A 26693-nucleotide genomic window follows, 5' to 3' on the forward strand; every position below is an offset into this window, starting at 1 on the left:
GAGCTTGTGCGCATATTGTGAGGTTGCAGCTCGCCATACGACCGCTGCAGGTGTTAGAAGCAAGAAAACACGAGTAAGCTAAAAACACCTCATGTTGTAGCAACGGAAAATGAAAGCAACAAACGCTGATCTGCTCTTTGCTATAGCAGGGGTTGTAAACGAAGCGAAAACTAACTTTTTTTTTGGTTCGTGGGGAATCCATTATCCAAGTGAGATTTGTTTGCTACTGTAAGACAAAGGACAGAAATGTTTCTCCAAAGGCAATGCCACGATAGGCCTTGACATAGGAAAAGCTGTATAGAAACCTTTGCTAAGTGAAAAAGTCTGTGCTTGTATCAGTGAATACATTACGAAAATGCAATTTCGAAGCACGTGTGAAGATAGTAAGCCGATGCCGCCGGCGTCAGACAGCTGCTGTGGTAATGCGACGCCATCAAGCTCGGCATTCGACTGTGCCTTGGTCTGAAATGCCCACACGCTCCCATATAGGGGCCCTTTAATAGAACGCAACGTGCACAAGCCTCCAGTCCGCAAGGATTCTGCACCATAACATAAGAGGAGCGCAAAACCAGGACGACGGAGAAAAGGGCAGAGAACACACACCTACAACACACCTACAACACAGGCGCTTGTGTGGTGGGTGTGTGTTCTCTCCCCTTTCGTCCGTCGTCCTGGTTTTGCGCTACTCTTATATTATGGATCAGTATCGACTTGCCCAAATTTCCATTCTGGTGAATCATACTGCATGCACCGGACCATTGCGAAGTAAGTCCCAGAAGACCTCTGAAGTAGTTCCATGTGTGCAGGATATTTAATAAATTAAGTTTAGTTATAAAGCGAGAGAATGGGAAACCGTCATGATCAGCGCGCAGCAAACTGTCACAATCCTGCACTGTTTCGCGACAAAGGCACCAGCAATGAGAGGCCGCGCTTCTGACCCTCTGAAAGAATGAATGGTTCACATTTACTTAGTAAAAAATTTTAGAGCACAGCTCTTATTTGCCCGTTTGTGGGTTCCGCGTCGTCGTCGTCGGCGGCGTTGTTGGCGTAGTCGGCGTGTCACGCCACCTGACAACCGGAGCAGGTGGCGTGATACGCCGACTACGCCAACAACGCGGGGCAACTGGCGTGTCCTAGCGAAACTCCACCTGCCACTCCGAGAGCTGAGGAATGGACAACCGGAAGGTGGCTGCCACGGGAAGATCCCGGGAGGATGGTGAGCAGGGTAACGTGCCACCTCCCAGCCATGGCAGGTAGTAACTGCTACGGCTGCCACGGCTGAAGAGCTTCGCCAAATTTCGCATTACGGACTATCGTGATCACCTGTCCATTTCCGGAAAAGGGTTGTAGCACCGAAACAGACAACACACAGAAAGCTAGACGGGACAGGCGCCTGTCCCGTCTAGCTTTCTGGGTGGTGTCTGTTTCGGCGCTACAACCCTTTTCTGGAAACATGCAACAACTAGCCCCACAACAAGTATTAACCTGTCCATTTCTTTGCTTCAGTGGAGTAAGTGAGCCTATCGGCCCTCTAATCAACCTTGTATGCAAAACAGTAATGGCAAAATCTAGTGCGACACAAGATACAGGCCAAGAAAATGAGCGCCCTGCTTCCTGGATTAAACCAAACGTTCCACAACATTTTTTCTTTATGAAATCTTATTTTCAAGTGACTTCCTTTACTGAAACTTGAAGCTTTCGTGCTTTTATAAGACCAATATTTTCTTTATTTTCGAAAAAATACTGCCGTAAATAGTTGCCTAAATTTCATTCTTAATCAGCATATAACCCTTCTACATGCTCACATGCTCGATTAGAGCGGCCCTTTCTCTCTCTCTCTCCCTCACTCGCCTGCATAAAAAAAGAGACAAAAAGCAGAACTTCAACGTAAGCAAGTAATCCCAACTGCTACTTTTCTCAGCGTCCGCCACGCCCTCTCACCCCACCTCAATTTCACACGCTCGTATCTGTCCAGCAGCGGACGTAGCAGACTCTGGGACCCCGCGTGGCGTGGAGATCGCACTTTGTTGTCCGGGCTGATGGACAGTTCCGCCATCTGCGCCTGACAGCCCGCGGTGATTGCCACGAGAAAAAGGAAAGGCGCGTGTAACTTCCCCCCTCCATCCTCCCGAAACAGGCCCGCACTGTTCTGTCACTTAGGGTCGAGATGTTAAATTAATATCCCCGCTGCAACGCTTTACCCCCTCCCCTCTCCGCCTCCTTGCCAGCGACGACGCCGTCGCGGCAGTATCTACACGCTCGCTTATATGAGGGCTCGGGGTCGACGGCGCTGCAAGGGCCCATGGCTGGCGGAGCGTCAAGAGGGCGCGGGCCGCTGATATCGACGGCCCCGCGTTCTCCTCTCCTCGGGAGGTGCGAGTGCGCGTAATGCGGAGGTGGGGGAGTGCGAAGGGGTGGCTCTCCTGCCCTCCTCCTCCTCCTCGTCGTCGTATACGGGCCCATAATAACGGTGCCGAAATTGCCCGCGCGCTTTCTTCCTGGTTGTTGTCGTCGTCGCCAGTTGCGGCGACGCCGTGGCCCAGTGGCGCCAGGACGCGGGTCGGCTCTTGCGCGAACTGTATCTGTCGTCCTGACGCTGCGGTGGAGGCCGAGCTCGCTTCAGAACACAACAGAAGCCAAAGAGCTGACAAGGAAAGGGAAAAGCGGGGCTCGTTATGACATACATGACAGGAAGCCAACAGTCACCGAGACCAAGGAGCATAATGGATTGCTTCTTGTTAATTTGTGGAGTTGATTAATTGAACATTAATAGTTTGGTTTAGTTTGGTTTAATGGAGTTTAAAGACCCAAAGCTACTCAGGCTACGAGGGACGCCGTAGTGAAGGGCTCCGGAAATTTCGACCTCCTGGGGTTCTTTACCGTGTACTGACATCGCACATTAGACGGGCGGATCGAACCCTTGTCTTTCGGGCCAGCAGCCGAGCGCCGTAACCACTGAGCCACCGCGACGGCGAAAATTACTAAGAAAGCAGAAGAAAAACAACCACATGCCGCCAATGGGATCCAAACCCATGACCTCCGAAATTCGCGTCCGATGCTCGACCAACTGAGCTACGGCAACGGCTGTCCAATATTCTGCTTTCGGGGGTATTTATGTGCAGTTTAATTGAACCTTGAGAGTTCGCCAGCACCACCCTCGTCCAGAGCGGCGGTCGTAGAACGTCCTGTATTACCGCGAGTGCCAGGTAGAAATGTGATCGAATGATCAAGGCGGAAGTTCGGGGAGTACCCTCTTATGCTACTTGAGGCATCAAGACTGGCAGAATCGAGGTCCTCGTTAGCTATTGAACAGACATGGATTGAATGTTGGCTTCTGTCATGTAAGAGCCGCAAAAGTTGCTCGTGTTTTTAGGTGAAGCATATCGGCGACCCACGCCCATTCCTCATGGCCTTCTTAACGTATCGCCTAATGCATAGTAATGTAGACTCCCGCAGTTCCCGACACCTTTCTGGGACTACTACGGCAACGGAAACTTGCCGTAAATCGCGTTGCACAAAATTAGCGGCATATGTACGAGAGTGATCCGTGAGCTGATACGAATATATGACCACGTAAAATTTGAGCACGAATGATATCAAACACTTTAAATATAAATCTTAAAGCGAGCAGCTAGGTGACAGCAGCCGCTATTCATTTTGCCTCCCTGCTAGAGTTGCCCGTGACTTAACCCGGAGTGAGACATTGACCGCGCCTTTATTTCTTCGTAATCTACGCCTCCTCTCAACTCGTTCCCGCTCGGTCATCCCGCTGACGAGAAAGGTGACCACTATGTATAGAATAAACGACTGCCGTACGAAATTCTCACTGACCATGAGCCAGTATATTTTGCACTGTTGAGCTTTACTTCCAAGGACCTCAAGTAATTTCCATCTTCAAAATTAAGCCACCAAATTTCAGTGTGATGCTTGAAAAAAGCGTCTCTTTCGAGGCAATATGTTCATTTTCTATTGGAGTGATTATCGTAGTCTTTTATGTGTGGCTTGCGTGGACGCCAAGCGTGCAGCTAACTCGGCTGCAGAAGCCTCTGCACTGGCAGCCAAAGCGGAAGGACCAGCTCTGACTCAAGCAGAACTTAAGAAGGCTTGTGTAGTAACCTTCCTCAAGTCAAGAATTCGCTGTTAACAAAACGCCTTGCGGGTCTTCTAGAAGTCAATATTATTGCAGTACAGATTTAAGGGCTAAAACTGTTGTGTAAAAAAAAAAAAAAAAGTCGGTGCACTCCACGATGATTTGTATCAAAATTTATTGAAGAAGTTCGACTTGCCTTCAGTAGGCTAACTTAACTGCGGCGATGTACTTTGAACTGGGTGCAAGAAGCTTCCCAGTCTTCTTTCCTTTTCCAGCGTGGAAATGAACTGCATAAGGGTTTATTCAACCCTATGAACTTCATTACTAACAGAGGGAATCCTCGCGTTGTTAACAAAAAGTGCATTCCGTGTTGCATGCTCTTCTTCCACGCTCCCGTTTTCATTCGTTTCTTATTCTCCTCTCTTACATCCAACCCTCCCTCCCCTGCCCCCTTTCCCTGGTGTGGTGAAGCGGTAAACCTTGAGTGAAGCGTTAATAGCCCTTTTCCATTCTTCGTAACGTAGTTTAATTAACCTAACCAAACCATCATGCAGGCTGAACAAACAATAACGGCCTCGTTAATATACATCGAGTTTTGTGTTGCCACGTGCCTTTTCGACCCCTCTACTCTCACGATCGTCGTATGCGTGTTACGAAAAGTGAGAAAAAGAGCACGACTCGCGTACAAACTGGCAACATTATTTACTCCAGCCAACTTCTCCTGGCATTGTCACTAGCTAACTCGTTTCCATTACTCAATGTCTTCAGCAGTGTGGGTCTGTTAAAGTTGTGAACAAGGCGGAGCCAACATGAGCAAAGTGCAATTGTTTACTACAACTACCGTAATTTCCAGACTAGTATGTGCGCTCCCAGCGAATAAATGGCTAGGGTTCAAGCCTCGAGGAAAAAAATACATTTTTTTTGTACAGCATCGTCCCCACGGGTGGTACGTAATTAGGGAGCGCTAGGTGCTGGCATGTAAAACTTTCACACATGGTATTGCTGCCTCAAAAGTTTTACTAAGACAGAAATGTATATCGTCTTTATTCGGTGCGATCCACCATTCGTAAATTAGCCCGCATATCTATTTACTCGTCCGCAACGAAATGTTTGCCGCTGCACGGATTGACTTAAAGGGCCACTGCCCAGGGTCCGGACATTTTTGAAAAACAAGCCCACTGCATAGATGAGGCATCGAAGATAACCTCTGCAAAATACTAGAGCCATGCGCGCCCCGAAAAGCTGCGAAAATTCAAATCAAAGCCCGCTCGTTCTTTCCTTCAACAAAAACGGCCCCCGGGCCACTACTCTGAACCCCGCTGACGTCATGGGGGGCTACTTTCGCTAAAGGCACTCCATTGGTGCATCGTTCTGACTGACGGGAGAAGGTTGGGCGTAGCCTTGGCGTCGCGTCGTCTGCACAACGCTTTCCGCAGCGCCTTCAGTTCTGGCTCATGCCTACAAACCCGCATGAAGGAACAAAAAAAAAAAAACTGCGGAGGGAGCGTGCGGCGACAGCCTTGAACCCTTGCCATAAAAAGTAAAAAATAGTAAAACTGAGGGAGTTGGTTCGCATCTCAGGGGTCGAAGCGGGCGGCTCCCCATCCGCCGTCGGCAGAGTCGTTAGCCTTCTCCCAAGGAGAAAGCTTGTTAGGGGGTCGCCCTCTCCGACCTCGTTGTACACATAAGTCAATGGCCGAGAATTCACAACGGCTTCAACTTCGCAAAGGATGGTGGATAAGTGTGCAGCTTCTAGGCATTTCTTTCCGATCACTTAATGCCATCTTGAGCGCACCATCCTTTCGTAGAAACCACCCCACCCCGCTCAACAATAAAGCGCCACTCAACTTTTGCACATGCAAAATGGTCCACATATGGGTGGCGCAGCCAAAGTTCGGTCCGTTCGTTTGCTGCTCGCTTGAAGGTCTGCGCGTTGTCCGATCTTCTGGTAGCGGTCCCGTCGGAGCACTTTGCGGCGGAGCACTGAATTGTTGACAAGTTACACAAGCACGCACCACCATTTCCACGAAATCTCTGCCGAGGGGGACCCAACACCTCTCGTGCAGTTGCACGAGTGTGTCCCTTGCTCCGGCGTGCAGCATTTTTCGGTGAGCGTCGATTGACAGGAGAGAGGAATGCCGATGGTCTTTCTGCAGGACGATGGGGCTCTTTCCGCAGGTTATCTAACCTTCGTCCTACTTCGTTCTCGCTTGGGTTTTCTGCCGGTATGTCGTTTTCCCCTAATGTGGCTCGCAGAACGATCGCCTGGGCGCTACTCAGTACTGGGGAAGACGAACTGCTCTTTCCGTGCACCACCCATCCGAACATCGTCTCCAACGTGGTCAGGCTGCCTTTTAGACGACGAATTTGGCCTGTCACCGCTCCCCAGTAATGGTCCGATCCGATCAGAATATCAACTGAGTGGTGTTCTAGCTCGTTCGGGTCATCGCCTAAACTGCAGCCAAGGTTGTCCAACTCTTCCAGGATACCTTCGTCTGGGCTAGGGAGATCCTGTTCATAGATGGTGGGTGTTTCGAGAGCGTCGATCTCGTACCTTCTGTTATTTCGCCTGCTTCGTAAAGTCAGCTGAACCCTTCGAAAGGTGCTTTCTTGTTTGCCGCCTCCAAACACGCCGACTGTTAGTATTTCGGTACCGAGCAGCTTGCAGTTGAGCTCCTTTGATAGCTGTTCGGTAATAAAGGAGCGCTGGCTACCAGTGTCCAACATAATTCTGGCCAGTTTTCTCTTCTTCTGGCTCTCGGCCCATGCTGTCACAGTTTGGAGCAGAACAGCCGGTGTCGCGCCACACTGCGTTGCTTGTAGGCTGACTGGACTAGAGCTTTCGTTTACGTCCTTCTGTGTCTCATGCGATCGAGCGTCTCGCCGGTCGGGAATGAATCTCGGGTCGCACATCGTTGAGGCATGCCTGCCGCGACACTTGCTGCAAGATATCATGCTCTTGTACATCCCTGCCGTATGTTTTGGCCTCGTACATCGAAAACATCGGCCGTGCTCCCGTAACATGCGTTTCTTCTCTGACAGCTCCCTTGCGGTGGTGCAGTTCTCTGTTGCATGCTGTTCTGACTTACACAGGAAGCATTCCAGGTCCTTCATTGTGCCATGCAAGGCTGCCGCCGACGAGTGTCGAGGCTTGCCAGGATATGCTGCACTCTTCAGTTCATGCGCCGGATTACGGGACATGGGCTTACCAGTAGCGTCGTTGGGTTGCTCCCTGCCCGCCCTTTCTCGGCACTCAACTTCGATCCGAAGGAAATCTAGAAGTGTGCGCAGCTCTTGCTTATGCACTGACTCTGTTCTTGTCTCGGAGCTGGTGTCGGTGGTTGAGGTGTTGCCGTTGTTGGAGCCCTCTGCGTCCTTCGAGGCCATCATCCTGTTGTACAGCAGGCTCAGGTCGGTTGGAAGCACCCGGAGTACAAGAGGGTAGAGCATTGCGCAGTACGATTCTTCGCCCACACCCAACGCCTTAAGGCCTCCCATGTGAGCCTGAAGGCTGTCATACCAGCGCCGCAGAGTGTGGGCACTGCCTGTCGATGACACCTGTGCAGCAGCCGTGAGGCCTTCCATCTGGTCCTGGATGAGGATGGCTTGATTCACGAATCGCTGCTTGAGGATGTCAATAGCGTGGTTGTAGCACTCCGCCGTCAGTTGCATCCCCTCGATGGCAGACGCTCCGTCTCCTGTCAGTGCAGATCGCAAATACTGGAATTTCTCTGCTGGTGATAGGTCCGAGTTCTTGTGGATCGATGTTTCAAATAGCTCCCAAAATGGCCGCCAATTCCTTCTTTCGCCATTAAATTTCAGGAGTTCCAATTTCGGGAGTCTTGTCTTGGCAGTCGTTCCTGTCGTTGGGCTTCGATCTTCGTTTGATTTAGTGCTGCCCACGTTCGTTCCTTCTGTGCGTTTCGCTGCAGACTTCAGCTTGGCTAGAGAAGTCACGATCTTGCCGCCGTATTCGATGATGGTTGCAAACTCTTCGTCGGCTTCCTGTTCGGTGATCAAAGGCTCGATCGCGGCGTCTACATCGTTCAGTTGACGTTGAGTCAGTTGCAGACGTTCGATAATAACCTCCATATCCTCGGCGTTCGGTGCGGCAGACTTCAGCAAGGCATCTGCCTTACCAACCAGACGCGTTGCTTGAGTTCGCAGTGCCTTCCTCTTTCTCTTCGAGATCTCCATGTATGTCGAGGAGTCGATCTTGGTGGTCCGTTGATGTTGCAGAATCGTTCTCCCGGGTTTCGGCACCAGAAATTAGTGTAGTAATGAAGTGATCCGTTCGGCGTTTTAATCACTCGCCACCACACACATTCTGTTTCTACAACACAACAACCATGAAGAAGCTGTCATTATACGACAATATTTCTCAAGCCTCACATGACTTATATTGATCTTTGTCGAGACGTCGCTCGGCCGTTGAAACTGAGACAGAAACAGCATGAGAGAAGCAATTCACTTATTCAATTATAAATTGTAATTAAATCATAAAGTGTTTAGCGTTCATGGGCTGATAGCATGTGGCTATCCATGTGTACTGTAAGAAAGAGACTTGGGGTTTGATGCCCCAGCGGCTAGCGCCGACGAAGGAGAGAAAGAAGAAGGAAGACGAAGCTGACGAAGCTCGGGTGCGCGCTTGCGAACGCCGGCCTGCTGAGCAGCACTGCTGGAACAAGGACTGCGGCCGTTCACACTAACTGTGCGAGTCCCCGCATTACAGTACTAATTTCTTACGCATCAGTGCAAAGAATACACGCAACCGAAATTTGGTGTCTAAGATCGTTTGAGTAGATTGGTGGGGCTGGGCGCTTGTATTCTCAGAAAGTAATTGATTTCTTCCAAACGTGCAGTAAGCTAGAGGTTTTGCACTACGGAGGCTGTATCAGATGAAAAGTCGCATTAGTAATGCTCAGACTTGGACATGCTAAAGGGAATATAACTACTTTAAATGGTTACCGCAAAGCGCATCACGCAGAACAGGACGTGGCTGCGCCGTATCACATAGCAGCATTCGTGACTCAGGAGCCCAAATTTCGCTTTCTGGCAGTGAAGCTCTCTTCGTTAGTCAGATAACGGTGAGGCATGACGGAGCGCACATTCACACCCGAAGCGAAGGCTTGCGGGAATTCGTATACTTATACTGTCCCGTTCCTGTCTTCTTTTCTTTCCGCCCCGCCGCAGCCAAGGGTGAAGAAAGCTGGGAGGGCAAAATCTCCATAACTTCTTAAAACTCTACTATGAACTAAATATCCGTCGTAAAAACTTGGTGGGATAGCCCGCATGGAAATCACGGCGGTGGTCTCTTAGGTCGCTATGGCGCACAATCCGGACAGACTTCTTACTTACTGTTCACATATTGCAAATAGTAACGTAGCAGTTATCCAGGTCCACGTTCGTCCCACGAAACCTCCGCATCGCGGCTTTTTGTGATGTTTGAAAACGATGAAAGATAATTAATTAACTAGTTCGCGCAGTTCAACGACTATTGGTATCGGCACGAAAAAGTTAGCTGAAAGAATGCTTGTATTCGAATTTCATTAACGTGTCTCCCCAATGAAATACCATGAAAGAGCCACTTTATTATAAGGGCTGCACGTTCAGCGGTGTTCCCCTTGGGCTAAGGTAAGGTAAGGCCCCGAAACCTCCCTGATAAAAACCAGCAGTGGGAGGCAGAGTAGGGTTCACCAATTATTAGAGTATTGCACCTCGCAGACAAGAGTTTCACCTCTCATCTGCACCGTACGCTGCTCACTAACACTAATGAATGTACTGATTAGAAACCGCATATATTACTTTAGTTTTAGAGCTGCTGTATAGCTAACTTATCTAGTTGGCTACAAAGTCACCCTTTGCCAAGGCCAACTCAAGCCGTGCCTGAACGGCTTTTCCCTTGGTTCCTTTTTTTCACTGTATAGTGAGAAAAGAAAATAAAATAACTGTCATAACTGTCATAATGCTGTGGAAGTCGTATTGTGAGCTGTACACACTTGTAGATGTAGTGCCGCGCAACTAATTGGGCATAGCTGCTTTAGTCGCTGTTACTGCAAATCATGCAACGGCCACACAATTGTACAAATGTGCTCATCATGTGCTGTGATCGCGACCTCCAGTCACGAATCCGATTCACTAATCCAGTGTAGTTTCTTTCACGCTGATAGCCATACGTTAAGGTTTGTGTTTTGTGACATTCGTTCACTAGGGTATACATGCGGGCTAATAACTGGCTTCAACTCTCACACCACTGATTGCTGTCTGCGGCGCCGTTGTTCGTGTTGTGCTGCACGCTGCCGTGAGGTTCCTTGCTCCTTGTCGGAGCGCCGCGAGCCATGGCTCTCAAGAACAAAAGAAGGACGTTCATCCCAAAGGAAGTCGTCACGAGATCAGGAAATGGTGCTGTCATTCAAATCTTCAATACAACACAAAGTGCACTGTCGTTCTTCCGAACTCGCTTAATTCGAACTATCGGTTAATTCCAGATTACTTTTTGGGCCCCTTAAAACTAAAGTGTATCAAGAAATCCGCTGTTAATTTGCACTGAGCATATAGGTATTTTCAACAAATTCTCGATGCCCTTCGATTTCGAATTTCGAGAGTAGACTGCCGCTATGACGACGGTGACATTCACTCCGGATGACCTCCTGATACTGCCATGAAAGCGAAAACCCCTCAAAAACGATCGAAGTGAAAGACATTACGTGGCACACGGTGCAATAATTAGTGGCTCATTTTCCTTTAGTAAAACACACCATGAAAGCACGAGCCCTATTTTTTCTTTACTTTGTTTTCGAAATTGACATTCTCTTTCTGGACCCTCTGCCAGAGAGCCTAGAAATAGAAGCCGAATTTTTCAATTATACAAGAGGCTGAGGCCGTTTACTGACAATATAAAGTCAGTGGCACTAACTTTCTATCGCCAGTAGACGATCAGTAGATGATACCGTGAGTAGACGACCTCGGGTTCTTGTATAATTGGAAAATTGATTGCTTCCAGCTAACAAGCGAAACATCAGTTCTGTGGCTTAGTTCAGTGGCTGAGAAACCCGATTACGCGCATGTGGCGATCGCAGGCATCGAAGTGTTTTAGGAACGCGTCAATTCGGGCTCGTTGGTACTGGCTGTGCATGTTCTAAGCGCCGAAGGACAAGACAGCGGGAATACAGACTACACAGGCGCTCAAGTGTTTCGTCTGACATTTTCTTCTGAATATAAAAAAAAACTGAATGGCGATTGCACTACTAGTAATGAGGAGAGTCAGGTCTAGCTGGCATGCGATAATGATTTTGAGCAGAAATGTGCGGCCCCTTCTGGGTGTCCTTGAAATGTGGGGTCCCTGCCCCTCTCTCCATGGTGATGCTCGGCTACACGGGCGCGAAATGACTACGGACATTAACATGCCTTTGCCGGGAGGCTGTGGCTAGAGTTCCGTCCAGACGGAACTACAATTTGCGCTAGAGTTCCGTCTAGACGGAACTACAACTTGCTCCAAAGTTCCGTCCAGACGGAATTGCATGTAGCGATGGGGTTCCGTCCAGACGGAACTGTATCTGACACCGTACAGTTCCGTCCAGCATTATCTTCCACAAGAGTTATGTCAAGACGGAATTAAAGCTGGTGTTAGGGATCTGGAAACCAGTTTGCCTGCCGACTTTTGCAAGTCCATTTAAAAAAGTGGCAATCGTGTTTCGCCTAATGTGTGGCAGGACATTCTGCTGCATCATTTTATTTTCCAAGCAGTCAGTGAGAAATTGCAATAGATCGAGTTTTGGCTTGGGTTTGTTGGCGCGTTTGCATAATGCTTGTTGACCGTTTGTGTACGTCTTAGTCTTTTTCGTACTACGTGATCTTGCAGCACAAATAGCGATAGGGCTTCACATCACTTCGCGAGGAGTTCCTGCCCTCTGCTTCTAACAGTGTCCTTTTCCCGATCCTGCACGCATGCACGGATGTTATACCTTCGAGGATGTAACTAAACGCAGTACGCGGACAGATATTTTGGTGCCGTATACATGCGTAGGGAGAACATCTGGACACAGCTTTGTCAACTGGTTATTCCAGAGGCAAAGAAATGCTTTATGTGGGCAGAAATCCCCCATTTTGTGTGGTATGGACCGCAAGGACATTACAGTTTTAGTTTTACGTACGTAGAACCTTCACGCACGTAAACGTGAGCAGTCTACGTAGCGTACGCTCGTGTCGCTTCGTACAGTTTTAGCTACATGAACGGGACGCAAACTGTGTATATCTACCATAGAACCTAAAAAAAATGCGCTAGCATGTTGTGCCGCGCCATCTAGTACAGATAAAGAAAACTAATTTCGCTTAGTCGAGCTGCTTGGAGCGGAGCCAGGCCAAGCCACAGTGCGGGTGGTAAACACTTTCCCCCTTTCTTCTGACAAATGTTGAGCGATTTCATTCCACCGAACTGTATGTTGCCTGTTATCTTCAAAGAGATTACATTCCTTCACGCCCCGCATCATATTTAAATCATCGCTTTTCGAGAAGCGAAGGCGCTCTGGTGCACCACTCATGTTGACGACGTCTGCGTGTGGAGCCAAAACGTGCACCGTTTTGTTTTTCCCGCTGACTATGCCAAGGGTCTCGCGATTTCCCGCGAGGTTCTGAGCTTCGCGCGGTCTCGCGAGACCGTCGGCACACTCGTTGCTATGACGACCACAAACGCTTCTCCGTCAGGCTTAGAATCTGCTGAAACGGATTTCTATCTGGAAAACAGAAGCTAGTTCTCACCTAAAACTTCATGCGAGAGCAAGAATGGACCAACTGAAAGCATATACAGCAGTTTAGAGCACGATAACACGTCGAGGGATTAGCGACGAAGCTGTTATCGTTGTGAAGCGGGCGGGCAGGGCGCCGCCATCTTGCCAACGCCACGTACGCAAGCAACGTGAAGACCGCAACGCAAAGATCCGAATCTCACGTATACATGCACGTATACGTCCGTGCGACCCACACAGACACTTCACGTTCTGCGCATGAGCACTGGTGACACGTAAGCGCTTTACTTACGTGAAGCTTCTGTGTACGTGAAACTAAAACTGTCTATTGTATGGACGGAACTCTAGCTGCAGTAAATATTCCGTCTGGACGGAACTGCAGCAGCAGCAAATGTTCCGTCTGGACGGAACGCTAGACACTCCGTTGCCGGGAACGTCTGCTCTATTTGTTTTGTGAAAATTAGCGCGAGGCGGAGGCACGAGTTGAGAACGCTTTTTGACACTACTATTACGACGACGATGACAGAGAAGCTTTGCTCAGCAACCTTCGCATTAGCAGCTAGTGTCGTAAAACATGGTCAGTTGCACTCATTTCTTGAGCCCTGTATACGCTAGTCTTCACAATCAGTACCTGCGAAGAGCACTTATTCTTTAAACCGTCCACTGAGTAGTGTGACTGACATTTGGAACGCGATGCTTACATCTGCTGTGAAGCAGCAATGCAGACGTCAAAGAATCAGCGGACCATGGGTGTTGTAATTCGATGGCAAGCGGGACTAAATAACTTTAACAGTTTATTCTTTTCTTATATTGGTGATACCGATGCGTGATTCTTTTTTTAGATCAGGCTACAAGCTTTTCCTATCAGGCGACAGCAACCAGAACAGTCATAAAATCAGCCTTCCTGCCAAAACAAACGGGAATGTCATTGAGAAAAACTAAGAGGTAGAATGGCAGGGCTTGTTCTCTAAATCCAGGCAATTTCTTGTAAAGGGCCTTTCATATCCAGAATCGCCCATCCATGCGCGTACTGCCGTTCAACCCACCTCCCCACTTCGTCTGATCCCACGGGTCTGTTTCAAATGAGCTCCGCCGCCCACTTTGCTTCTCAATTTTCGGCTTGAGACGGCTTTAGGTCGCACGAACGCGATTTAGATGGCGTGAAATGAAGTTACACACCCGTACAGAAGAAGTCGGACGGGGCAATGAAGAACCGAGAACTAAATTGGCCTAGACAATAGGTCTAAAACAACGAGGAAAGAACAAAAGAATTGGAATCTGGAAGCTACGCCGTATGCAGGCAGCACAGTAGCAAGAGAGGAATGGGAGTAAAGGGAATATAAAGAAAAGAAGAGAAAAATGAGGCAGAGACGGATCGGAGAGCGAAGGAAGAGAGGATAGAAGAAGAGATCGCGGTTTTAATTACTCGCCCGGAAATTGCTTCAAAGTCGCGAGGAAATTAACGAGAAAGCAGAAGTGCCGGAGGGGGAGAGTGAAAAGACAGAGTGGAGGAGGAGGATGAGAAAGGGCCCGAAATCACTCGCCCGCCGAGCTCGTTTCGTTGCCGCTGCAGAGCACGAAGGGCGCGGCGCTGCTTGACATCCGAACGCCCGCCAGAGCTCGGCAATTTCCCCTTCGCACTTGGTGCTCGCTGGTTCTTGCTTGCGCCGGGCTCGCGCCCTGCTCACATAGTGCCGTGCAGTGGAGTCGGGAGCTTTACTCACGGACGCCGCGGTTCATCCCGGAGGGGAGGGATCGTTCGAACACTGTATCACTACGTACGACCTTGATATCGAGCGTCGTAATCCCTTACGGTGCTATGGAGAAGTCTGGGCAGTGGCTTGGCAGAAACTCTACGCATCTCAGCTCACGCTTAGGGCGTAGGAATCTGCTGCAGGCCCTGTCGGGGACGTACGCAAGTATTACTTATTCATTTTCGTTGCTCGTCCTCTGGCGTTGGAAACAATTCGTGTACAGAGTCGGCTTCGAGTTAAATGTACTCGTTTTGATAGCTAGTGGCTAAATTACATGAAGGTGTTACGTAGGATGAGAGCAGGCAGGCTTTTTTGCATAAGTTGCTGAAAGCACGGATAAAAAAAAAATCATGCCGTTAAGCTCCAAACACTGTGCACAATCTGCCAGTGATATTTGCGCGGACGCGCTGCCAAGCTAAAATTTTGAGAGCACCAGCGCAAAAGCTAAATGCGCCGTGAAACAACAGGCTCTTCGAAATATCAATTACGTAACCTTGGTATAGGTAGCATGCATCTACTGGAAATCTATACACTCGCCGTCCGGTAGGGCACGTGAATGGGATCTGCTGTCTTCAAACACTGCACGCAACTGCAGACACCGGCTAAAGACTTCTTTCTCTCGTCAGCGCGCGAGGCCCCCATTCCTTTTCTTTCGAGAGATTGCAATACGAGAAATCGAAACCTCATTAGTGCTAAGACAAGGCATGAGTGGAACAGCAGATGGAAACCAATGGGAGTGCTGGAAGGCCGAGGTGCAGTGGAAGCGCGCTGCATGGCATGGGTGCGACAACTCCGAGACCGGCTAGATATTGGGATGGAATGGATTATTGACTCACCGCGTGTTCATCTCCGATGTAAAATAGGTGCCACTTCTTGAAGACCAATCCGCGTCCGCTCGGGCTAACGGTATCGACAACTGGTGGCCTAGCATTTAAGGAAGCCAGATAGACGTTCAAGCTATACAACACACGAAACGCCCCACACATGAAATGACTTGGATGGAGCAAATATTTGCGTGGTAAGAAACCAATATTAATGTAACTGTTCATCTTTAAATGCTGTGTGCTTGACGTAGTGCATTACAAGTAATGGAAGGGCTGAGAAATAGCATCAAAACCGCTGCACAGAACACGTGCAATAGTATGCAGAACAACAGTTTTGTAATAGTAGAAAGAAAAACGCAGTGAGAGATACATATGAAATAAGCCGGGGCAACTCATGCAGAAATATACTCGTATGTCCCCATTGCCCATAAAGCCCAGGCGTTTTATATCAAGACTGTCTCAACCTTTGTCAATTGCTTCTATCTCTTCTTCATCTTCCTTTACTTCAAGGCTCAACTGGATAACACTGATAACCTATTCCTTTTTCTGCCACACACCTACGCTATACCTCGCCTTGTACACATTGTACGCATGCATCAGTGTACATAAGCGGGTGAAAATCCTGAGTGCAAGCCTTAGAATGCATTTCTTGATTAAAATTGCAGTGTCATACGCGGTAGTAAACACCAGGGACTGCCTTTATTAAGTTCGGCCCTCTACGACGTGTGCACACTGGAAAGCTAGAAGAACCGACGCTTCCCAGAAGCGCTCTCAGCTGATAACCGGGCCTCTAGAAGAAGCTCGAGAACACGCACAACAGCGGCGTCCGCACAGTGCGGGCCCCCGTTCTCTGCTGCGGCTCGGCCGAGCGCCGCGACCAATTTTCGGTACCGTGGTTCACTCTCGTATATAAAAAGCAGCGCGTGTATATACCGCTAGAGGGCGCCCTCGCTGCAAACTTGGGAGGCTGATTGCGTGAGCTCGCTGCTAGAGACGCTTGGCGGCGACTGCAAGCAGTGGGGCGCAAATAAAAGCGAAAATTCGGCTTTATGCAATTACTGTCCCACGGGAGTCCAGAGTAATTTTCAGATGCGGTCGCCGCGGCCGCGGCAGCCACCGTATAGCAGGGATGGGGAGGGGGTGATCTTTTCGCAACGTGCTCATCTCGCTTCTCGCCCATTCCTCACACGAGAAACAACAACAAAAAAGAAATGAAAGAAAGAAAGTACCCCGCATCCCACATCCCGCTCATTCTTGGTTGATTATTCCTTTTGACGCCTTCGGAGCGGACACACGAACGAGCGCGCGCGCGCGCGTGCATGTTCGTTGAGATGGCCATAACAAGAAAAGGAATTACGAGCCTGGAGCATGAAAGAGAAATACAGCGGCACCGTGCTCGGATAACGCCTGGGCGTAATTTTCGGTCGTCCCTGGTGCGCGAGCACAGGCGCAGCAAAGCAATAGCAGCGAGCCGCCGCCGCCTCCGCAGAGGCAGCAACAGTATAGCGGTGAGCACACACGCACATACACGCTCGACCAGTTTCCATTATGCGAACTGGCACGAGTGCCTTCTCGGCTCTGCCTCTCGCTTATCCGAGCTCCTTCTTCGAGCGTGCAGTGTGTTTCGGGCTCTCACCGTCGGTTTTCATATCTCTGTCCCTCCTCCCCTATACGCCTCCTCTCCCGCATCACCATCGCATTTGCTTTTTTTGAGCAGGATCTGTTTTATTCTTTCGCCTTCTTTTCTTGCCCCCCTCCCTCCTTCCATTTTTCTATGTACCCCTTCTCTACACCAGCGCCACTGTGTTAAACTCTTGCAAGCTTCTCCTCAAACCGTCCTCGCCCTTCTCCTCTGCGCAACCTTCTTTCTTTCATCCCTTCCTCATCTTTCCCCTGTTGTTCTCGGCGTTTAAAAGATCCGGCGCCACAAATGACGCGATGTTCCTCGCGGTGTAATTCGCTCCGCTTCTTTTTCGTTCCCTTTCTTCACTATTTCGTTCTCTTTCTCGCGTTCGTTCTTTCCTCTTTTCTTTTTAAAAATTTCTCATCGCTTCCGCGCCGCAGCCGCCGGGCAGCGGAAGCAAGAGCAGCAGCGGCCGCCTCGTCTTCTGAGCGGCTTCGGAGAGGCTCAAGAAGTCATTTTGCGCCGCGAAGAAGCGGCGGGCGATGCGGAAAGAAGAGGTGCGGGGGAGGAATAAGAGGGGGAGGAGGAGGGCCGACGGAGATGGAATTATAATGGAATGCTCGATGTATTAGGCAATTGTAATGAAACTGCGCTGCGGTATATCCAGCTCCCGAAATTAAACGCCACGAGGCTTGAGGGTTTCAATTACGGGGAGCGGCCGCCGCGGGATGGAGCCGCTCGCGCTGTGATGATTCTCTGCGCTCCCGCGTCGACGCCTTCCGAGTCGTTCGCGTTTGCTGGATAGCTTCTTCGCGAGGCTTGATCTCTCTCGGCGTACGTAGAGATGCAGCGAGCGACGCCCAGCGACGCGGCCGTGGTGGGCGGCATAACACGCCTGGTGCTCGCGGTTTGGTTTGTTTCGTTTCGTAACGCGTTAGCATTCGGGGCAAATTGCGACTGTCGCTCTGGTGACGGCGGGAAACGCTCTACACGCGCGGCTGTACTGGCCTCGTTCGCGCAACTTCTTTTCAGTTTAAGGCGTGGTTCGCGCGACTCGTTTCCGTTGCCGAGAAATTAATGGGTGCTCACAGGAAGCATAGGTGTCGTAAGAGCTCGTTCACGCAAGATTTCTCGCAACTGTTTTTCTAAATCGCTCATTCGCACCCACATTCATAACCAATCACACACAATCATATTCACTCAGATTCCCAACGGTTTAATTACGCTTGCATTCATGTCCACCTCCCCTCTTAGGGGCTCAAAACGCTCTCATACGTTAATCCGAGTGAGAGGAACTCAGTGCGTTTTTGTGTCAACCTGCTGACCTGTGGTAAGTAGTGCCCCTTTGGCAAAGAGCTGCCAGCACAGCTCCACTAGGCCACGGAGCCATTTCGGCTACAGCGACTTCGCTGATGCAAAACAATGCACTGCGAGCAGAATAGCAATCATTGTTGAAATCATTTTGCCCCGAGGCTCAGATATGACAATACATGGAGTTTTGAAGAGCGATTTGGCGGGCTAGTTGGTTCTTCTACATGGTGAGCGAACAGCGCAAGGACGAGACAAAAGGAACATTGAAAGACACGCACATGCACCATGGGAATGCATACGATATAACAAATGAGCTCCGCGTTCTCATCGACACGATTAACGCGAACACAGCAAAAAAATAATGTGCCCACCAGCCAGAACATTACATAGCATTAGGTGTATGCGTACGAGTAGCATTTCATGGCTGATGCTACTCTCGCAATGAGCGATGGGGGTAGCATGGAGGAATGGGGGATCCTCGCGGTGGTCTTCCATTTCCAGTGCACCACAACTTCGGAAGAAAATTTTTTGTTTCCCTTTAGTTTGCTCGCTTTCTTCTACTTCGTAGTCTCTCCTCATAAGTACATTTCGGTGTCATGAAAAGAAGCGTGCTTGTTGCGCCAGGTGGTCACCGGGCTAACCACGTAAGCACACTTCATCGGTGTTGTTTCCCCTCCCACAGCTTGCTTTCGAGCAAACAGCTACCCATTTTATTTCCGCAAAAGAGAGATTAACCGTGTGAAAATGCTTTGTTACATCCGCAGTGTCGCAGTATGAGGGGGTGTACTGTAAGGCTTGCAGATTTGTTAGTGATGAGCAGGTTTGCAAAAAAATACGTCCCTGAAGACCTCCCATTCGAAGTATGGAAGTGCGGAATACACAAGGTGTTTCACCTAAGATTTTCCACAATTTTTAAAATTAGGCCTTATTAGTTACAAGAGTCATCATCAGCGGTGTAGTACATCAGAATACAGCCATGACGTGCCAACTGTAGCAGGCTGGTTAACTAATATTGAACAATTAACTTTTTAACTATTACTATTAGGCTCTTTAAATATAGAGATGCGTATAGCCCACTGTAAGTAGTATCCACATCAGTTTTTGGAATTCCCAGACGCAGTTGTCCTCGGCTCTGTGGCCTAACAAATTTTGGCTATTTCGTCGAGTTACATGTACGGGAGAGGTTGCTTTGTTTGCAAGCTTCTCGAAGGCGCGTGTATTTTGGCGCGATTGGCGGATTTGGCGGACAGTTGGGACAGGAGGGATCACGATGAAAACGAAAATGAATGAGAGTGCTCGTTTGAATTGTACGAAGTATATGTGCTTGGGCAGTGTTGTGATGTGTAGGGGGCGGGGTACGTGTTGGTATGAAATTTTCAGTGCTTCTTAATTGTGCGTTTACCAACGCCTCGGCCTACGTCGGAGGGCTTTACCACGGGATCAGAGGCGCCCGGATGTGAATATATATCGAGGGCTGGCTGTATAGCCAGCTCATTTCTTGTGATTCCTGCATGACCAGGGACCAACCGTAGGGAGTGTAGGGCATCATCTATTTCTTCCTTTGGGTAGGAGGGAATTAGCCCGGGCTGGAACAAGTCGATGTCCCCCATGGAGTCAGTGTAAATGGTGTATACGAAGAAGTCCGAATAAGATCAGAGAAGGAGGTGATGGCATGAATAATAGGCACGGTGTTAAGATCGCATATGCCGCCGTGCACGTGTACGAGATGGTGGCATCCGTGTATGCTCTCTGCGTGGGTAAGCGAGGATTGTGGTGGGCTGCCTGCGTTTCCCTGCGCCCATTAATCATACCAGGGGGTCATATGACGGGTTGGAGGGACGAAGCGCATGGCGGTGGGAAGGGATGAAGAGGACTCGTAAATAGGGAGGTTGACAGGCGACAGGCTTGCTTCTCTGGGAGCCAGCGACCCTGAACAAAGCTGGACAATTGAGTCAGCTGCCTGTCTCTGTGGAAGTTGAGAAATGGGGACAGGGGAAAGAAGCGGCCCGTGTTGTAGAGCCTCTTGGTTGAAGTCGAGACAGGGAAGTTGAAGTATGCTTTATAGAGACATTGATTCGGTTTGCAACACGTGTCGTCTATTCTTCCTCGGTTGTGTTGATTTGCTGATTTTCCGCAACCAATATGCACCAATATCTGTATTTCTTGATCTTCTCTTGAAAATCAAGATGGTATATGCGCAGTCTCATATATGTCTGCTGAGTGAGTCGTGCTACATGCATTATGTGGTTGGCTGTTATCCCCCGGCGGAAGAGTGCTATCGCCCTGCCTTGTGGTCACAGGAGGGATTTCGAGGGGCAATGCAGGCATACTGTTAGTCGTTTGGTCCGTCCGGTATGTTTTTCACCTTGTCCAGTGAGATTTTCACCACCTTTCGGCCTTTCATTTTTTCAGGTTTTCTCTTCTCTATATGTTTTCTAAGATTTCCTCTTATTCCTCATCTTTCGGTTTTCGTTATGAAACGAGTCTAAAGGTAAAAGTGGGGAACCTTGTTCTTCGACACCGTATCTACAGTTGATCTCCCAGATAATGATTAATCGGTGGAAGTAAAATGGAAATCATCCGTGTCCATTGATGGCTTGTACCATATACTTACAGCAACGAAATGAGATTTCATAAGCCATTTTAAGCGCGCCCCGCAACTCATCCCAATACTCGTTTCGAAAACCGCCGTATACATATCGCCGCATTCTCAGTTCCTGATCGCACTGACGTCAAAAGCCCTTCTTGAAGCAGCCCAGTCTTGGCGGCAGTGCAGGCAACGGCTGTGCTCATCTTTATGAACAACCTTATCACAATACATTTTTCTTTTACTTATCCCGCCCTCTCGCGGACTTCGATTATGGAAGCGCACAATTTCTTAAGCAGCAAACATGCCGTAAAAATTGGTGTCTTACATCGGAACCGAGCAAGAGAGCGAGGACTAAAAATGGCGGCGTTCATCCCTCCATTCGTTTCTAAATTTGCTACCGAGGTTTAACATCGCACGCCCTGAAATCTGCACTGGGCTGCCTTCTCCCGAAACTACACTTTTCGCTGAAGAAACGTCATCCCCGGATGCTAACGCTGGTTGTTGCTACTGAAAGGATGAAAAATTGTTTACAGTGTACGAACAAACTCCTCAGAGGAGACACTGCGCAAAAACAGGAGACCTCACTGTTCTCGCTTTCCGCCTGTGAACATTATTGGTTTTTAAATTATAAGATAGCAAACGAAACTGGCGAGCATGAAAAACCAAAGCGGTAGTAACAAAACTTTTCTAGCTTCTCTTCGGCGAAGAAGCATGACAATATGTCAGTCGCCGGGTCATGCTCACCTTTGTTGCTGAACGTGAAAAATTATACTTCTAGATTTGTTGTTCACCCATTGTACAAAAATCTTCATCGCCGATGTCATTAATTCTAAATTCTTACCAAAGCTCGCGTCGACCATCTACAGCTGCTCTGTAGCTGACGGCGGCTGTTTTCAAACACTAGACAGCGATTTCCTCTTTGTATCTCGTTTATTCCTTTACACCCTCGAGGAAAAACATTGCTCACAAATAGTTGCTACTGTCGACGAACAAGCGTGAAGTTATCGTAAAGTTTCGAAATAAATGCAATTCTAGCCAGGCAGACCGCGGAAGCAGTCCTCCGTATTGCCGCCATATTGGATCAATTGAGGCTTCCCCTCTAGGTCGTGACAATCACCAATAAATAGTAAGGCCTTTACTAAGCTATTCCTTTCTGCATGACTCCCGCCGGACCCCTCCTCGCTCGTCACAAATGTTTAGGTTCGCAAGGCTCCTTGGCAACCCTGCATGATCAATGATAAAAGCGCTTGTAAGTTCTGTCCCATAGTTGGTGCAACCAAAAAAGCACACTGCAATTTCTGCCATGTTCTTGGCGCGCATCGCAGCACTGTAGCTCCGCTATAAGCCGCCGCGGTGGCTCAGTGGATATGATGCTCGGCTGCTGACCCGAAAGACGCGGGTTCGATCCCGGCAGCGGCGGTTGAATTTTTATGGAGGCGAAATTCTAGAGGCCCGTGTACTGTGTGATGTCATTGCACGTTAAAGAACCCCAGGTGGTCGAAATTTCCGGAGCCCTTCACTACGGCGTCTCTCATAGCCTGAGTCGCTTTGGGACGTTAAACCCCACAAACCAAAACCATCTTTTTACGCTATAATCGGCAACCGACGTACCACGGTTAGCTCATGGAAATATCAGTGCTCTCGAGAGATTGAAATTCTGCTTGACCTGGATTTCTTCTTAATTAGAAATGAGAAATAAGATACTGTTCGGGATGCGATAACGAAAACGAAAAGGGGTCCCCCGTGGGATGCAGGGACTAAGTATGGCAGCTGTATCCTGCGAAACATTATTTCGGTAAGACAATGAATTTTTACGCAATTTTTATTTGGCGTGAAAACTGTCTCATTAAATCGGGCTAATAGTGAGAAACATTGCGGTCGCGAAAGCTCAGCCTCACTCTCGCCTGAACTCCACTGGATTGCGCTCATTCCGCCAAACCTCATGACGTCGTTCAATATGGATGCCTGAGACGAATGAATGAATGAATGAATGAATGAATGAATGAATGAATGAATGAATGAATGAATCTGTATTTTAATAGAATCTTTTCTCCAGCCTGATCTCGCTGCGCGGCGCCGAGCGCCGCACGCACAGTTCAGCGGGCCGCCGCCAGGTGTCCCTAGAAGTACCGACGTGGCTGACTTGGCGCGCGTGACATCATCGCCAGGCCGCTAGGAGGAGTGGCGGCTTTCCCGAAGCGCTCGTACGCGCTGTGCGGAGCGGTCATTGCCGAAGTCGGCTGGCACTTGCCGGGTACGCGGATGTGGAGTGTGCGTCGCAGTCGGCGCCTTTGAAGCTCGCCGCTCCTGTACTCCGCTGACGGGGCCTGACTGAGAACGCCGGCGCTGCGCCGAGGGGCTCGAGTGCTGACACTCCAGCACGTATTCCACCGCCTCGTGCTTGCTGGGACCACCGACAGCGGCGACTATGCGTTGAGTGAGTGTGTGTGGTAGTCGGAACACCCTCCCTGCACTGGATTTTCGGTGCGGACGCCGGGAGACAGACTGTGTGGCGAGCCGGTGAAACTACCGGTCTTCTGGAAGAGCATCGGCCCTTCGGCGTGATCTGAGGTTGGTGAGTGTCGTTATTTCCGTTTTCTTAATTCGTTCGCAAGATTGGTTTCTTACATCTTTTCTCTTTTTTTTATTCTTCCCTTCGCCGACTGCGCGTGGTCGTTTGACTTGGAAAAACAGCGAACACCTTGCCAAGCAGCGGAAATTAGTTGTTTCAGGCGTACGAATACCTGCTTTAATTCCTAGATTGCTTTCTCTAATTAGCCCGGGCAGAATTCAAAACCGAACGCTTTAGACGTCGCTCTTGACGACAGTTTCGTGCCCGAAGGTCAGGGCTTACGGAAGCAGCATTTGTTGGGGCCATCCTTATCAACTGAATAGATGTTTGCGATTTCTCTATGCCGTATTGTATAATTTATTGCATTTAAAAAACAACACGGGAAAACCGGTCTGGCGACTGACAGGACTACTGTCAAAACACAGAATGGAGTTAGTGCGTCAGTTAAGCAATGTCAAAATCGTCGGATCACTCGTCAGTGAGCGCTGGCTCCATCACAGCGAATATCTGCCTTGTCAACAAGACGCGATAACTGCGCCGAAGAAAAAAAATGTACACATGGCGCGTCTGTATGCAAGCACGGTGCGGGCTTGTTAATGTTCATGACCGGCACCATCTAAGCCCGCACTTCGCACCACGCCTTTATAACAAGTATTGCGTCTGTACCTCCAGGCCATGATCTGGCTCACATTTGTGTATGCTTGCTGTTATTCTTGCGTAAGCTGTAGGCTGCATTCTGAACAGAACTGCTGGTATATTTTTCAATCAGAAGTTGACAGCATCATTTCTCCACCTGTGAGACAGACACAGCGTGAGCTTTATTCAGAAGCGCGTCGTCGTTTATTTAACAAGCGGGTCTTATTCGACGCCTCTGCCATCGCTGTAAAGCAATTTTTTTAATTGGGTTGGCATTTTCAAATTTTTCTTCAAGGCTTTGCAGTTTCCTGCAGTCGCAATGATTTCAACGGAGGCGGCAAAATAATTACGCTGGCGCTAAAAAAAACTGCCACTTTGGTGCCGCCCTGCGTTCTTTTCATCAGTTCTGGAATTTTCGGTGTATAATTAGTTGCTTGCTATTAGGTAAACGCAATGACACGTGTCAATATGCGCACAATACGCTGTTTCGACAATTCTTTATTCTCATTTACCTTATTCACGCTTTCATAGAAATTCGCTAAGCTGCTTTTTTAATCTCCAAAGCATTCCGGGAAACTGAAAATCACACCGCTACTCGACGGCTCCTTTAACAAACGCCATCTGTCCTCGTTATTTCCGAGACCGCTGTCAGCTTTGTTGACGCCAATCAGTGAGTGAGGCATCTAAATGAGAAGGGGGACACTCTTCCGCTGCGTGCTTCTTCACCAGGTGTTTGTCGTTACGGAAGGGGCGAGAGCTTCAATTGCTGACCCGGAGAAATGAAGAGGCAGCGGGAGGGAAGGCCCGAGACAGATGCGGGCGAGGAGGGTGTGTACGCGAGGGAGAGGAGGAAGCTCCTGCCGTCTTTCTTTTTGTACGCCCTTCCTCCCCTCATCATAGCTGGGCCTTCTCTCTATCGGGGCGTGAGAGTAGCGGGAGCGGCGGCGCGCGGCGGGGATCTCATAGCCCGCGCTTCCCGTGTCGCCGACACGCCTCCGCTCAAAAGGAGCAATCAGTCCGTCCGCATGGCAGCAATCCCGGTCCCTTCTTCGTGAAAGGCAGCGCAGGGAGAAGCCGCTGGAACCCGAGGTGTATTCGGGGACTTGAAGCACGAGACGTAGCGAGAGCTGCGCAATTTCGGCTGCGTCTTGTCACGGCGGTAGCTCACGCAATTTATTTACCAATAAGGGCGAGAAATTAAAGAGGGAGAGAGAAAAGCAAGCATAGAGGCCGGACAGTTTCTGTTCCTGCGACGTGGGCACACTTCTGCCGGGACATGACAGAAAAAAAAAATGTTTTACCCATACGCTCCATTCTTTCAGCGTGTTTGCTCGGAGGACATGCATAGTGTACGAACGTGCATATTTCTCTGTGCCGTTAATCTGCTGTCGCCTGCAACGGGAATTCTTATTGGCGTTGCTTCTAGTGTTTTAGCTGCCTCTGTTAGCTTAGCATGGCCGTAGGCTTGTATCTTGTAGTAGCATGAATAGAGCTGTAGGGTCCATATAGGAATACTGCGATGAGTGATTATGAGAGCACCCCGTGGTATGCAGTGACTGTAGTCACTGTTGCCGTGTAAAACCACATTTATGATCTCTCTTTGCCTTCAACAATAGACACAAGTTAAGGCGAAAGAGCGTGAAATGTCTCGGTAGTGCAACTTTGGTTTATGACGTTCATTGAGAACCAAGAAAGAGGCAGGGCTGGAAGAATGAAAAATTATATAGTTCGTCAATGGGGGTAACAGGTTAACAATGTTTCTTCGGAAGCCTCTTGCATATCCTGGTCGCCCTATGCAGGCGCAGAACGCTGCCAAGCAGAAAGCCACGCTTACGCAACCGACATCTATCGGTTGCATATATATGCGCATTTTATCTCTAACTGGCGTGTTTCTTTCGAAATGTAACCACTGAGGAATAAAAGCACGCCGTTACGGTTGGCAACCGCGCGTGCCTCAGAACAAGGGAAGCACAACTTTAATGAAGGCCCTTTTGCATATATTTAAGTGACAACTCAGCTTCATTTTGGAATGCGGTATAGACTTGTTGACGCTTTTGCATATGTAGACAACTTTTTCTTGAGTTTAGTTTGACCTATCAGCAAGCGTAATTTGCCATTCGGATGCCTAATTCGACTGAGCGTGGTTGTCATTTAATGAGCGATATATTTTCCCTGAATCTTTTTTCAAGTAAGAGCCGACTGAACCAGTTATCTATCCCATTACGAGCAGCGCGAGGCTGTTATTTAATGGAAATAATTGTTTCGATACTTTTACATCGGTGCTGATCTCCTACTGATGATAAATTTTATTAGCCTTGCGCGTCTTCAGCATACTTCAAATATAAAGAAAATTCACAGGGCGTTTACCGCAGCAGCCCGCGGTGGTGAGTACAATCTCGTTTTTCGTTATTATTCGTCTTCTCTGGTAGAGTGTGTATGACGTCACTAAGGTGTCATCGATGACGTCACTGTGTTGGGACCGCTGCACAACGGCATCCTGCATTACTGCACTCGCCAATCGCAACGATAAACGAAATCAGCGTTTTAA

At 49.1% G+C, this 26693-nt stretch overlaps 1 protein-coding gene across 4 annotated transcripts in view; it reads left to right on the forward strand.

Moving 5' to 3' along the window:
* Positions 1–23085: 23085 nt before the first annotated feature.
* Positions 23086–26693, forward strand: part of LOC149372774 (uncharacterized) — a 126709-nt gene continuing 123101 nt past the window's right edge. For 2 of the 4 annotated variants that reach the window (XM_089587320.1, XM_089587309.1), the window contains exon 1: positions 23086–23512. The gene's annotated coding sequence lies outside the window, so the exon portion shown is untranslated. The remainder of the gene's footprint in view (positions 23513–26693) is intronic. The other 2 variants (XM_089587289.1, XM_089587298.1) reach the window with 2 other exon arrangements.

This window comes from Amblyomma mixtum, chromosome 1, assembly GCF_055824585.1.
Source record: "Amblyomma mixtum isolate Tamu chromosome 1, ASM5582458v1, whole genome shotgun sequence".
Taxonomy (NCBI): domain Eukaryota; kingdom Metazoa; phylum Arthropoda; class Arachnida; order Ixodida; family Ixodidae; genus Amblyomma; species Amblyomma mixtum.